Raw genomic sequence first — 15,565 nt, forward strand, 5'->3', positions numbered from 1 at the left:
CACAGTCCAAAGTCTCATCTGAGACGAGGCAAGTCCCTTCTGCCTATGAGCCTGTAAAATCAAAAGCAAGCTATTTACTTCCTAGGTACAATGAGGGTACAGGTATTGGGTAAATATAGCCATTCCAAATGGGAGAAATTGGCCAAAACAAAGGGGTTACAGAGCCCATGCAAGTCCAAAATTCAGCAGGGCAGTCAAATTTTAAAGCTCCAAAATGATCTCCTTTGACTCTAGGTCTCACATCTAGGTTACACTGATGCAAGAGGTAGGTTCCCATGGTCTTAGGCAGCTCCACCCCTTGGTTTTAAAGGGTATAGCCTCCCTCCTGGCTGCTTTCATGGGCTGGTGTTGACCGTCTGCAGTTTTTCTAGGCCCACAGTTCAAGCTGTCAGTGCATCTACCATTCTGGGGTCTGGAGGATGGTGGCCCTCTTCTCACAGCTCCACTAGGCAGTGCCCCAGTAGGAACTCTGTGTGGGAGCTCTAATGCCACATTTGCCTTCCACACTGCCCTAGCAGAGGTTCTCCATGAGGGCCCCACCCCTGCAGCAAACTTTTGCCTGGGCATCCAGGCAGTTCCATACATCTTCTGAAATCTACGCAGAGATTCCCAAACCTCGATCCTTGACTTCAGTGCACCCACAGGCTCAACACCACGTGAAAGCCGCCAAGGCTTGGGGCTTCCACCCTCCGAAGCCACAGCCTGAGCTGTACATCAGCCCCTTTCAGCCAAGGCTGGAGCGGCTGGGACACAAGGCACCAAGTCCCTAGGCTGCACACAGCACAGGGACCCTGTGCCCAGCCCACAAAACCCCTTTTTCCTCCTGGGACTTGAGGCCTGTGATGGGAGGGGCTGCCATGAAGGTCTCTGACATGGTCTAGAGATATTTTCCCCATGGTCTTGGGGATTAACATTAGGCTCCTTGCTACTTATGCAAATTTCTGCAGCTGGCTTGAATTTCTCCCCAGAAAATGGGTTTTTCTTTTCTATTGCATAGTCAGGCTACAAATTTTCCAAATAGTTATGCTCTGCTTCCCTTATAAAACTGAATGCCTTTAACAGTACCCAAGTCAACTCTTGAATGCTTTCCTGCTTAGAAATTTCTTCCACCAGATACCCTAAATCATCTTTTTCAAGTTTAAAGTTCCACAAATCTCTAGGGAGGGGGCAAAATGCCACCAGTCTCTTTGCTAAAACATAACAAGAGTCACCTTTGCTCCAGTTCCCAGCAAGTTCCTCATCTCCATCTGAGACCACCTCATCCTGTACCTTATTGTTCATATCACTATCAGCATTTTTGTCAAAGCCATTCAACAAGTCTCGAGGAGGTTCCAAGCTTTCCCACGTTTTCCTGTCTTCTTCTGAGCCTTCCAAACTGTTCCAACCTGTGCCTGTTACTCGGTTCCAAAGTCACTTCCACATTTTCAGGTACCTTTTCAGCAACACCCCACTCTACTGATTCCAATTTACTGTATTAGTCCGTTTTCATTGCTGCTGATAAAAACATACCTGAGACTGGGAAGAAAAAGAGTAAAGTTTAATTGGATTTCCAGTTCCAACATGGCTGTGGAGGCCTCAGAATCATGGTGGGAGGTGAAAGGCACTTCTTACATGCTGGCAGCAAGAGAAAAATGAGGAAAAAGTAGAAACCCCTGATAAACCCACCCGATCTCATGTGACTTACTCTTTATCATGAGAATAGCATGAGAAAGACGGGGCCCCATGATTCAATTATCTCTCCCTGGGGCCCTCCCACAACACGTGGGAATTCTGAGAGATACAACTCAAGTTGAGATTTGGGTGGGGACACAGCCAAACCATATCATATCATGTCCAAAGGGACATGTGAGCCAAATTTTGAGGGATGTAAGGAGTTGCTGAGCAGAATGGGCTGGGTAGCAATCCAGGCAGAGAATACATTCCATATAAAAACATAAAGGCATGAAAAACATGGATATTTGGGGTTTAGAATTGGGTTACAGAGCTGCAGAGTTATAGAGCTGGAGGTAAGAGTATGTATGTGTGTTTGGAGGGGAAGGGAAAGGGAAAGGAAATAGTGGAAGACCAGAAGTAACAGCAGGCTGCAACTATGTAAGGATACTTAAGAATTTTAATTCTATGATAAATAGCAATAGCTGATATTTATTGAAAACTGTCTATATGTTGAACACTATGCTAAGTGCTTAAATGCATTATCTTATTTATTCCTCATTATACTCTCAAACCTTTATTTCTATACCTATTTTTCAGAGCCCTGCCATTGCTCTGTCCTTGGGTTCTTGCCTTGGAGCTGCTCTAATAACAACTGTGCCCCACAACTCACCGGCTTCAAAAGTCTTTAGAAGTGGGTAAGGCATGCTGTTTTTGGACAATTCATTCTGTTCCATAGTAAAATGCAGGGCAGTAAAGTTCTGTTATTCCAGCTTCTGGAAGGAGTCCTGAACAAGACTAGGAAATCTGGGTTCCCAGTCACACAGCAATCAACCAACTCTGTGAATGTGTGCTCTTGTACGCATTCCTTAACCTCACTGGCTGTCAGTCCCCTTACCTGTAAAACCGGGGAGTGGGCTGAAGGGATTGGATTAGAAGATCTTCAAAATCACTTTATGTCTTAAATTTTATTCCATATATTTTAGTTATTTATTTCCCTCTACCATACTACCCTACTTCTGAGGTGTTAATGAGTAATTTAAGGCAGGCTACAAAGAATCTGCAAAGCCTATATAATCTGGAAATCCTGAGAATTAACCATAATATTGACAGACTAACAGCAGAGTAAAGATAATAGTTCACAGGCTCCTAATATGACTATCTATTTCGCAGCCATCATATTAAGTGGTAATCTCGCAAAGTTAAACTGCATAAACCTAAAGGAAAGAAGGCATATTAATTAACCAGAAGGTTACAGATATGCTCGTATTTTCATGTATCATTGAAACAGAAGTTTCTCCAACACCTCCACATTAGCTTTGGTGACTTAGCAGCCATCAATCGGCCGTATGACACCATTATTGAATTAACAGAACCAGCTAAGAAATCAGATGGCTTCAAATTCCTGCTGTCACAGTAGTGACAATGAACAAATCTATTTATTAAATAATAGCAATTCTCTTGCTGAGCATTAACTAAGGCAGCAAAAATGAGACCAAGTGTGACTGATTTTCAACATTATAAGATTGTGGTGATAATAAGAAGTAATGATATAGGATGAAGCAGGAAAAATACTTGAACTTCCTATCAAGAATGTAAAAACACTTAATATTTTAGGACAAGCATTCTTGAGGTCAGTCTTTTAAAATAAATTTAAGTATCATCAAACTTAAACCACACTCTCTTAATTTTATGTAGATCATACCTGCAAAAAATAATACTGAACAATAATAAAAATATTAAAACACATACACTTAGAAAGTATCCTGAACTTGAGGCACAACAGTTCCTACCATTGAGTGACTCTTCACGTTAATTCATTGTGCTTTGAGGGCATAAAACATTTGGGACCTTGATTAATAAGGACTTTTAAAAATAGTATAAAGCATTGAAATGCTTTAAGCAGACAATAGCCATTTTATTCTGATTGGGTCAAATATTTCTCTTACATGGTTTTGTATTCTTTCATCATTAAATAAAACAGATGATAAATGAGAAAAGTTATAATTCTGAGATGACTATTAAGTGAATTTAAATTATTTAACTAGCTCCTGGGAAACATATTTTATTAAAATATATTCACAGAGTTCACTTTTCTTTTAATTGTGTAAGACTATGTAAATACAAATACTGAGAGATTTCATTATTTCAATCAAAAGCAACCAGCTACTACGTAGAGGTAAAAAACAAATGAGCTGAAATATTTTAGTGAATATAATAAAAATGTTCACAAGTGCTGACAGTGATTGAGCATATACTGTAGGCCAGGCACTAAGCTAAGACCACAGATGTATTCTGTCAATTAAACTAAAATCAAGAGGGGAAAGAAACCCACTTGGCCTAACAAAATTCACACTAGATTGGTTTTTTCAAGTGAAATTCATTCTACTTTAGAATTATTCTACCAAACATTGCATAACTATCAATACATATGAGGCTCCACCTGTGTGACATGATAAACCATAAGAAAGTAATTTAAAAAGTCAGGACCAATAAGATAATTATAATGACGACAAATGGATTAAACTCTCCTAAAAAGGAAATATAATATCAGGTAGGATTTATTAAGTCCATTTCGGAAACAAAATCTCACAACTACTTTAAATACTTCATATTTAAGGCTGTTTTCCACTATAATGTTTCTGCCATTAACTAACTGGCATAATTACACAAGCAAAAGAGTATGTTAAGAAACAATTTTGTTGATTCTGAAACCATATTTCAAAATACACTCTTGGGAATACTAAACATCCAAGAAACTCTATTCACTTACAGCTGTTTTAGAGAAGCTGGTGCATATATTCTTCACATCATTAGATTGATACCTACAGTTGAATGAATCTTGGACCATTAAAATGTCAAGAAATTTGTTTTAAAAGTCTCCTGGCCAGGCACAGTGGCTCACACCTGTAACCCCAGCACTTTGGGAGGCCGAGGTGGGCGGATCATGAGGTCAGGAGTTTGAGACCAGCCTGGCCAACATGGTGAAACCCCATCTCCACTAAAAATACAAAAAATATTAGCCGGGCGTGGTTGTGTGCACCTGTAATCCCAACTACTCAGGAGGCTGAGACAGGAGAATAGCTTGAACCCGGAAGGCGGAGGTTGCAGTGAGTCGAGATTGTGCCACTGCACTCCAGCCTGAGGGAAAAAAAATCTCCCCAGGTTCCCCCATATAACTCTTATAATTATAATAGAAGAGGTGGGAGAGACTCAAACAGATGAAACATCTAGATTAAGGACCCACTTCAAAGCTCTGCCACACCCTTGACCCAGGTGAGTCTTAGTTTATTGGCAATCTTCAGATGTGTTTCTTCTGCAGGGCCTGCCCACAGTCAGATGCAGGCTTGAGAGACCAATGGTGGCTGAGGACACAGCAGGTGGGACTGCCAGCTTTACTGGATTGTCAAGATGTTTTTCTGATTTTTCTACAAGACAACAAAACATGAACCATTCAAAAAGGAAAATGCATTCTTTAAAGCAGATTTAGTACAATGGCTTGATGACATTTTCCAGCAGTGAAGCAGCTAGTAATTAATTATCAACGAGTTAATGACCTGGCTGATTCAATGAACTTTGATTTGGTACAATTAGGACTCCATCACTGAAGCTTCTCCTTTCAGGTTGCATAGCTTCAGGTCCCAGGACAAGTCTACTGGGAAAAACAAACAGGGGAGCCGCAGCCTCCACCATTTATGCAACACTAGTGCAGCATTGCTTAAGCATATGCTATCTCACATTTTCCAAGGTCTCTGCTGCACTGCGGTATTTCTGGCCCAGCAAACTCTATCTGACGGATCACTACTTTTTTGACTATGCTAAACCAAACAAGAAGGGGGTATTTATATACACATACAGATGTACGTACCCAGTCACTCTTTTAGCCTCCTCCCTTCCAGAAAGGTTACCTTGACTGTTGTAAATTATACCATTCTTTAAATAAGATTAGGTTGGAGTGGAGATAAGAGCAACAGATCAGAATCTAAACTACATCTTCAGGATGAGAGAATTAAAGGATTGCCAATATAAAGTTAAAGGAGTTATTATTTATAATCAAAAGGAGTTGAGCAGTCCCTGACGACTACATATTTGGTTCTACAAACTCTCTGGATGGTCCCAAGCAGCTCAGTCCCTGCTTAGTAACACACAGGTCTTCACTCATGCCAGGGTTATATGATTTGTGACTTACCTTCAGGGTTTGGGACTTAAAGGCTTTTGTTTTCAGGTAACTATGTTTTGTCCATATCTAGATACATTTATATTGTAGAGAAAACATCACACAGCCATTGAAACATGATTTAATGATGGGATTTTTTTTTTTTTTTTTTTTTGGAGACAGAGTATCACTCTGTCACCCGGGCTGGAGTGTGATGGCACGATCTCAGTTCACTGCAACCCCCACCTCCTGGGCTCAAGTGGGCCTCTTGACTCAGCCTCCCAAGTAGCTGGGACTACAGGCAAGCACCACCATGCCCAGCTCATTTTGTACTTTTTGTGGAGACACGGTTTCACCACATTGCCCAGGCGTGTCTCAAACTCCGAGGCTCAAGTGATCCACCCACTTCAGCCTCCCAAAGTGCTGGGATTACAGGTGTGAGCCATTGCACCTGGCCAATGGTGTAAAATATTTATAGTATATTGGTAACTGGAAAAAAAAGTTCACCAAGCTGTCCTATAGCGTGAATCCATATACGCATAAAATAAGGATGTGTATCATTACAGAACCTCTAGCATTAGTTGTTCTTTTGGAGTGAAGGAATTACACGAGACATTTTTTTTCCTTCTTTAAGTTTTCTGTATTTTTAAGGATTTCTACAATGAATATATATTACTTTCATAATAACATAATGTTGGATGGGAATAATGGAAAGAAGGGAAGAGAAAAAAGCAAGAGGTAACACCACCTCTTTCTCTCAGAAGAGTGAGCAAGCAAACACTGAATGTGTAATCTCTTAAATTTACCACTTAAATATTAACCTTCCCTCATTTTCAGTTATTTGACTTTGTCACAGCAGGAGGCCTACCAAAAAAGTATTTGGGGTGGGGAGCACAGAAAATCAAAAGCTAAAAATAAAAGATTCAGCAGGAAGTGTTTTACACTAATATCAACACAGGAGGGGGATGCCATGAGGCATTTTTTTTGAACATAGCTTAATGGTTGCCACTTTTTAAAAAATTGATCATCCAGATTTCTCATTTTCATACCTTCAACTTGTCAACTTACATCTAAAATGAATAATGTGCAAAAGTTAAAAACATTTGCTTTTGTTACTCTCTAGCTTTAAAAGAAAAAAAGGGGACAAATTCCCTGTAGAAATAGGATTAATGACATATGGTAATTACACTATTAGGTTGAAATATCCATAACAGCATAAACCTCCATTAAACACATTTCTCAAGAGGCACTTTTATTAAAGACAAATTCAGTCATTTTAAATTCACAAATAGAAAGCTATGTATCAAAATCTTTTTTTATGTAATCAGATTGTCTGAGTCATTCATTCCATGATTCCTGGCTCAGAAACATTTCAAATAAAGACAGGAAGAAAGGTTATACCCCAGGCAAGAGACAATATATTTGCAGATGCAATATTTGGAGCTGTGAATTAAAAAAAAAAAAAGTCAAAGCAACAAAAAGAATGTATGCTTTCTATTTGCATGCTGCAAATTCTTGGTCAGCTGTGGCTCATTACCCACCAACTTCCCTAGCTCCCATGTCTCCCATTCCTCCAAACAATGAGGAGGCAAGGAAGAGAGGGAGGTGGGGGATGCTCAAAGAGGGATAATGAAAAATGATGATGGAACAACAAGAAATGCAATAAACAAGAAGAGCTCTTGTTCTTCCATTTTATACCACTTATCATCAGGTGTCTGAAGATACCTTTATGCTTACCTTATTTTTGTTTCAATTTCATTTTTAATTGCCTTGTTTTCCATTGGGCTTAATTTTGTGAACAATTCAAAAACTTTTCTAGGAATAGGTAGATATAAGTCCTACATAAATAACAAAAAAATCATTCACTCAAAATATAGCATTTCAAATTAAAATAAAAATTGTTTTCTGTGCTATTTCTATCAACAAACAGCTAATACTCAGTTCTCTAAAAATTGCATATAATACAAGGCAATTTTATCTAAGAAATTATGATTTTATTAGAAAACAAGTACAGATGTGCCTCACTTTCTCAACTACAGCAAAATGTGAATAGAAACTAAGTTTGTGTTAATCATACTCCCTTTATGGATCTCTTATAAAGAAAATAACCTGTGTTGCAAGTACTGGGTTCCATTCTGCTTGTTTTAAAAGCAAAGAGAACTAGCATATACTAAAAGCCTACGATAACACCTGGCAGTGTGTTAAGCATTTTCATAGTGTTTATCGTTTAATTCTCACAGCCATTTCACAGATGAGAAAACTGAAGCACAAAAAGATTAAATTCCCCAGGTCGTTCAGCAGTGAATGATGAGGCTGAAATTCAAATTCAGTTCTCTTCTATTTCAAAAGACACATTTTTCTAATATACACGACCTCCTGGAATATCTGCATTAGTGGTACCCATGTCATATAACATTTTTCCAGCTAGACACACAGGTAAGATGCCATGAATCTTGGTCTAAGGGTAAGTAAACTTGGGGAAAATGACTTGAGAGACTAAGATCAGCCACGAATATCATACTCAGAAACAGACAAATGGCAATAATAATCAGTTATCAAATGTGAAGATTTTGATCATTTAAAGGAGTCTTCATCCTATAAGATTACTTCATGTATTTCCCCAACAATTCTGAGAAGCAGTGAGGCAGGTATTATCACCACCCTCACCTTGTAGCTAAGGTAACTGAGGCATACAGCAACTAAACAACTTACCCAAGACTACAGGGAACAAAATATAAGTCAGAAGCAAAGTTTCTTAATGCACTGTCCAGCACTATGTCTCCTATGTCATGCAGCATTTGGGAAATAATTTCTATCAAAATAAAACTTCTGATAGCTTGAAGAGGAGTCAAGCATTCACTGTAGCCCACACTTTAAGCAGATACTATATAGGAGTGGAAATACAGGCTTTTTTCAATCCATCTTATTTCAGTCAAGTGAAATTGCTCTGTGTTCATAATATGCTCAAAACCATATTCACTTTCTTACTTTCTTGAAGAAAACCTTAGGTAAATTTTTTTTTTTGAGAAAACATACATAGTGAAAAAGGTTTTCTTCACCCCTCCTTCCCTTGGATCCCTGCTTTGAAATAAAATAAGTAAGTGGAAGAACTGACTATAAAGTATGAGAAAGAGCAAAAAAACAAAAGAATGACTCCTCTGCAAGAGTTCTTCAAGTTTGGCATAAAAAAAAAAGCTCTGAGAAGGCAGAACTGACTACATAGAGAAAGTATTATACACAAATTTATATTCCAATAAACAGTGACGTTTCTCAAAGTAGCCTTTTTAAAACAAATTCTTAGCTCTACTTAAGAAAAGTATCAAGCACCATCTGAAGAAGAAAACATTTTGGAAGAATAGGTTTGCATCATAACCCTGGAAAATACTATGTCCTAACCTAAGGATATTTAGATACTGACTACTGGTATTTAATTTTAACTAGGAACATGTGAATTGAAAACATGGACAAATAGTGAGACCCACCCTTTATGTCTCCTCCGCCAAGAATGCCTTCCCCATACATACCAAACTAAGTTAGGAGATCTCTGTTCTTCTCCCATCCTTTTCTTTTTCTTCTTGCCACTTAGCACAATTTATAATTGGGCATGAAAATGTGTGATGTCCTGTTTCCCCCATTAGATAGCTAACTCTGTCTATTTCACCACTATAGACCTACTGGCTAGCATAGTGCCTTGGGAAAATAGTAGGTGTTCAGTAAATAATTGCTGAATGAACTAAAGGGATAAATGAGGACCTGTGGATTCCAGGTGATGGGTGCAGCTTCCCATTTGATCTCTCCTGTTCTCTGGCAATTTCTCCAACCTTTGAGTGAAGAAAGTACTTTTCTGGTGTGGTATGGGATGGTCAATCAGCTTGTGCACATAGGCAAAATACCATAACCACAAAAACCTACACTGAGTATGTGGACATGTTAAGTGTCTGTACAAACTTCAGGCTGCCTAAACCAAAAGGCAGAGAAATACTGGCTGCCTGAGCAACTCTTATTTTTTATTTCAAATATTTGTCCCTTACTGTCTTAATTAGTGTCATTTATACATTCAGTTAGAAGAGCATGTAACTGAACCTCTCAGCTTAGAAATGCATTTTAAAACTTCTTTTCCCCTTGTCTTAAACTATAGCCTTAAAATGTACCTTAAAATTCACTGTTTCCCTCTCTTTCCCACTCCCTGGCACTCTGCACTTATCTAACCATATGCTTGCTTAGAAATTCATGGGCTAATCTTAAAATGAACCCGGCATGAAGACTTAGGTATGGAATTCTCCCCCACTTAGAGATTACCTCAAGGCAGTGAATCTACAACCCAGCCACAACCAAAATGACACCAGCTCACACTCCAGGTGTATAAGAACTGAAGACGGCCATCAGAAAGTGACATACAGACCTGCAGCATGCACTGCTCCCGCATGTTTCCCATACCAAGCTTTCTTCCTTCGCTCCACCTAAAATTTTGAGATGGTTCCTTTGAGGCTTCAGCCTGGTCATGTCCTCTGTTGGCATTTGAATAAAACTGCCTTCCTTTCACCACATCTCACCTCTCATGTATTTGGTTTTTCAGGTAGGGAGCAGCTAAACCTGAATTCGGTTACAAGCAGCACAAATTGGAAGCTGTGTATTATGAACAATACTACCTCAACTAAGTAATACAGTATGAACTAACTAGATACAAAAACAAGTCACTCAGGCTAGCCCCCATAAATCTCTTGCAAATGTTTTCTTCTTCAAGAAGTATAACCACATTTTATTCTCTCTTTTGTCTCATTCAGTTCTTGCATGTCTTTAGGGCAAAGGGAGTTAATTCCCTACATTTGTGTAGCACTTCACAGTTTACAAAACACTTTTTTTTTTTAAGGGACTGCTAAATCAGAAATTTCAACACAGATACCAAGATATGTTCATGAAATTCCACTCTGAAGTTCCAGGCCCACGTGTACATTTGTAAAAGAAACATTTTGCAACCTGTTTTGTGGTTCTAAAAAGCCCTAACCCACATTCAAAATAAAAGAGTCAAAAGTATGGAAATTAAGGGAGAGTTTCTAAGGAAGGTTTCTTGGGAGCACAGTGTCCCCCTTCTTACATGTAACACAGAGGAATGAGTGATGGTGATGTGGGCAAGTCAGGAGAGAGGGGCTTCAAAAGGGCTGTTCAGGAAGCCTGGCATGTGCCCCTACAGTTAGGAGGGGATATATGTGTGACTCCTGCCTGGAAAAGCTAGAAGAGCAGAAGCTGAAGGAGAGGTGGGAAGGTGGCGGGGACTGTGCTAGACTGGCCTGCACTCCCAGTGCTTGTCTGTCCAGGATCACGAGTGCTCCCTGTGGACAGATGCGAGCCACAAGGGGGAGAGCTGGCCTGAAGCCACTTAGATCCTGCCAGAGGACTGCCTGGAGCAGTGAAAGGAATCTCACAATGGAACATTTATGGAACAGATTGCTGAAAACCAGGATGTGGGGAAAATGCACTGACTACACTACAAGTAAATAAAATGAAGAGGGTAGGCATGGCAGAAACTCACAGTGACCAGCAGAAAGAGTGAGCTTTAAACACTTACCAGGCACTGAAGCATGAAGCCATGTGTCACTATCAGCCAAGTAAGCACTATCCTGCCCCCTCTCTTTTCCTCTCCCTCTTTTCCTTCCTTTTCCAGCTTAGGCCCTGGCAGGATCAGGAACTATCAAGTAGAAACTTAAGGTAGACAGAGTTTCTAACTGTCAAAGGAACTAACTGGGAAAGGGAAACTGGGAAATTTAACTCAAATCAACTTTGAAGTTTTGATTACCTCATGGAATTGGCCATTCTACTCTGATAATTTCCAACTAAAAGTCACTGTAATGAAGTATATTACTTTAAATTAAGAGGAAAATCATAGGGCCACCCAAGTTTTCATTTTGGGGTAGGGAGGAGCTTCCTCTACTGAATACACTCTAATTGGAAAATAGGAAACAAAATAAAGATGCTTTCTGGTTAGACCCCATGAATCCTGTTTTCTTCAGTTCACTGGTTACTAGATGAGTTGAAAATCTTTCAGTCAGCGAATCACAGAAACCTCACAAGCTACCTTAACCCCTAAAAGGGAATTTTGAGACTAAAAACAAAACAAAACAAAAAACTGCTGTAAACATAGGAGTTAGGTTTGCCTCAAAGAAGAACTAAATCAGAAACTTAGACCCCATCTGCCTTGCATCTCTGCCTTAGATCTGTTTGTCTTCATCAATTTGTGCTGCTATAACAAAATACGACAGAGTGGGCATTTTATAAAGCAAATTTATTTTCTCATAGTTCTGCAAACTGGGAGGCCCAAGATCAGTCTCTGGCGAAGGCCTGTTCTCATAGATGATACCGTCCAGGTGTCCTCGCGTGGTAGGAGAGAAAGAGGGACAAAAGGACCTAGCTAGTTCCCTCTAGCCTTCTTATAAGGTCACTAGTCCCATTCTTGAGGGCTCTGCCCTGGTGACTTAATCACCTCCTAAAGGCCCTACCTCATAATACTGTGCATTGGGGATTAAGTTTCAACACAAACTGAAACTTTGGCAGGTACATAAACATTCAAACATAGCACTGATACTCTTTGTATGCTATAATATTCTCTCCAACAGAGGGAGTCAGAAGGTAGCAATTTGCTACCAGTAGCTCCAAACACTGATCCTTACAGCAATACCATACTAGAGAAAAAGGCTTGTCAGGATAGCATTGAAGAATCCCACAGGAATACTCTAGTTGGCCCTGTTTCAATCATGTTCCCACCTCCTGAACTGTGTTCAGATAAGGTGAGGTACCAGGCCATATGCTCTGCGGTCAGGATGGGTGTGTAGTCTGTTGCTAGAAGTCAAGAAGGGTGCTAGGTAGATTAAATACTTGAACCCCACAATTTTACATCCATTATCTCATTTTATCCATACTTTACAAGGGAAAAACTAAGGAACATATCCAAGGTCATACAAAAAAGCAAGACTTTAGCTGCCTATGGAACCCAGATCATCTAACTAAATCTGGTATCCTTTCCAATACTCTAAATCTCTCCTTTAAAATATTTTCTAGAGCAAATAGATCTATTTCATTTGATATCTCCCAACAGGAAACTAGATTAAGTGACTTCTAATGTCACTTAACTCTAACATTCTAAAATAGGTCACTAATTGGTTTAGTCCAGGCTTTGTGTTATGATCTGGAGTCATTCATTCCCTAATTAATTCATTCGATACACATTTACTGGGTACCTACTACACACTATGTGTCACTGACACTCTTCTCTTGCTGTATTGCTCATCTAGGAGACTTAATACTAAACAAAGCCACTAAACCACATAGCAACTGTCTGACCAAAAATGGAAAAAATTAGTACAATAAATTCATACACACACACACACACACACACACACACACAGGGAAATGATAGATCTCATGAAATTGAGAAATTTTTCATGGTACAAAAATCATATAATATGTAACAGTTTCACTACCAATGAGTATAAACCACTAGTTTAAAAAGAAAATTCATCAGCATCAGACTACAGACACAGCTATAAAGTAAAGGAAGAAAAAAATGCTCTGTAGGGTTTTTCTTTTAGACCTTAAATGTTGTTGTTCAAAAGTTCCTCTATGTTATCATTTTATGATTGCTCCCTATTTTAAAAATATCCATACCATGTATTAAACATCCATCATATCACACCAGACAACTTCAAAGACACAACTGGAAATTACTTTGCTTTTCCAGCTGTACTTTTCTGAGAGAGCTTCTGGTTAGAAAAGATAACACAGCCCAGCTTTGATTCTGGGCCTTTGTTGATGTTGGTGTATTAACGTCACACAGGTTAGAGTTTTCAATCTTTAAGTCGTGGGATGTTCCTTGTACATACATCTGGCAAAGGTAAAGGTGAAGAAAAAGGCCTCCTATCCCACTGTCTTTCAGAGCATCTATTTATACAATACTAACACATTTGCCTTAGGTAGAAAACCCAACGAGTCTGACTTTCTTGATTCATCTGCAAAACAGAAATAATATATGCTGTGAGGCATTGAGTATCAATGATTATTTACAGGACTAAACAAGCTCCTTGGAATATACTTGAAATAAAACAAGCACAAGTGCCTTGCCTCTTAAAGAAGTTCCTTTATCAATGAATGCTTTACATATCCAATAACCAAAGCAAGTCAGGAGAGCTCAGGAGAATGCTGTCATAACGACCATCTATTCTAGGTCAGAATGCAGTCCTGTGGCTTAGTATCTTGACTGTGTACCCACCACCCACAGCCACCACTGGCATAGCATATTCATAGCAGAGCTCAGAAAAGGAATTTCTCACATTGAAACAAACATCCCCCTACTTAATCAGAGGAAGCCATAGTTAGCACAGCCAGCAGATTCTTTTGCTCCAAAGTCAATTCAATGTACACTTTTGTTACCCTAGAACATATTCAGCATGGGGTAGCCATTAAGCGGGAAAGTTCTAAGAAGTCCTTGGTTTTAAAAAGCTTACACTCTTGGTGTGCAGACTGCCTTATCGAAATGAAACAAAAGAGCAATCATGCAGTGGAAAGAGATCTGAATTAAGGGTTCTGGGTCCAGGTTTACTATTTATCAGCTTTCATATCAAACATAGCAGTCTTCTCACTGCATTCATTTTCAAACAAGGACCTAGCTAGATGGTCTGTAAACTGCAGTTCCCACATTCTAAAATTCTAATCAAGCATCAAAATGCATGGGACAACCTATTATGGCTCAGAAATCATTAAGAGAGGCCGCTGCTGAAGCCCTCCAGAAAGAAAGGTTTCAATTGAATTACATTATGAATCCACAGAGAAAAAGACGCTAGAGGAAAGGGGCAAAGGGGCAGGTAGGTATACAACCAGGCTTTTGGGCTGTAACATAGGTTCCTGAAGGAGACCCTCTGCTAGGACCCTGCCTCAAAGTTCCTAGATACAAGACCCATCTCTCTCATTCAGCTGCCCTCAATGCTGCCTCTTCTCCTTCTATCAGTAGTACTCCTTGGTGCTAGAATTCTGAATCCAGAGGTTTGTGGCTATGAGATTAGCTTGTATTACAGCTAGAATATCCACCACCATCACCTCATTCAAGCAGATCCTTTAAAGAGTGTCAGCACCCTGTAAGAGTGCAATGAGTAGAACTAGAAAGATGGGGTTTCTGTCCTTTCTCTGGCCCTACCCCAAACTAGTTGTTCAGCTCTGGACCAGCCACTTACTCTTTAGACTTCATTTTCCTCCTCCTCCTTCATTTTCTTCCTTCCTTCTTACTTATATCACTAATTTCATCTGAAGATCTCATGTATCTCTTATACATGAGATAATAGGTATAATTAAACCATAAGGTCTTCTCAAAACATATGGTAGAGTTATTTTCATCCTTGTTATGATTTGTTGAGATAATGAATTAAGAGTTGGTCTTCTACTTCCAGTAATGGCAGGTTAGTTTATAGTAAAACAGCCTCCTGAGAACACAAGGACTCACTAAACACTTTACAACTAGTGTAAAAATCCAAGACTATAAATTCTGTTAATAATAATCACATTAGAACAATATGCCAAACTCAATTGAATTGATGTTTTGATCACCTAAAAGGCTAATTTAAAGTAAAACTACATTTTATTTCCATCTATTTACCATTTACTCTGTAAGATACCACGCTAAATAAATTTAAAAACTTCGCAAAAAATTCATGATTCCCATTTCCAAAACTCACTGGCAGTATAAACTGGAATGAGAAGTTCAATTCTGCGCATATA

General features: G+C 39.1%; 1 protein-coding gene across 8 annotated transcripts in view; it reads right to left on the reverse strand.

The window, feature by feature from the left end:
* The window catches only part of PPM1L (protein phosphatase, Mg2+/Mn2+ dependent 1L), a 301,919-nt gene that overhangs the window by 108,070 nt on the left and 178,284 nt on the right, over nt 1-15,565 (reverse strand). Inside the window, exons 4-5 of one of the 8 annotated variants that reach the window (XM_021934707.2) lie at nt 7,544-7,644; nt 4,898-5,078 (exon numbers count right to left, since the gene is read on the reverse strand). The exons of 5 other annotated variants lie outside the window; for them this stretch is intronic. The gene's annotated coding sequence lies outside the window, so the exon portion shown is untranslated. Of the gene's footprint in view, nt 1-4,897; nt 5,079-7,543; nt 15,565 lie in introns of those variants that run through there. 2 more of the 8 variants (XM_021934706.2, XM_021934709.2) reach the window with 2 other exon arrangements.

The sequence above is a fragment of the Papio anubis genome, chromosome 2, assembly GCF_008728515.1.
Source record: "Papio anubis isolate 15944 chromosome 2, Panubis1.0, whole genome shotgun sequence".
Lineage (NCBI taxonomy): Eukaryota > Metazoa > Chordata > Mammalia > Primates > Cercopithecidae > Papio > Papio anubis.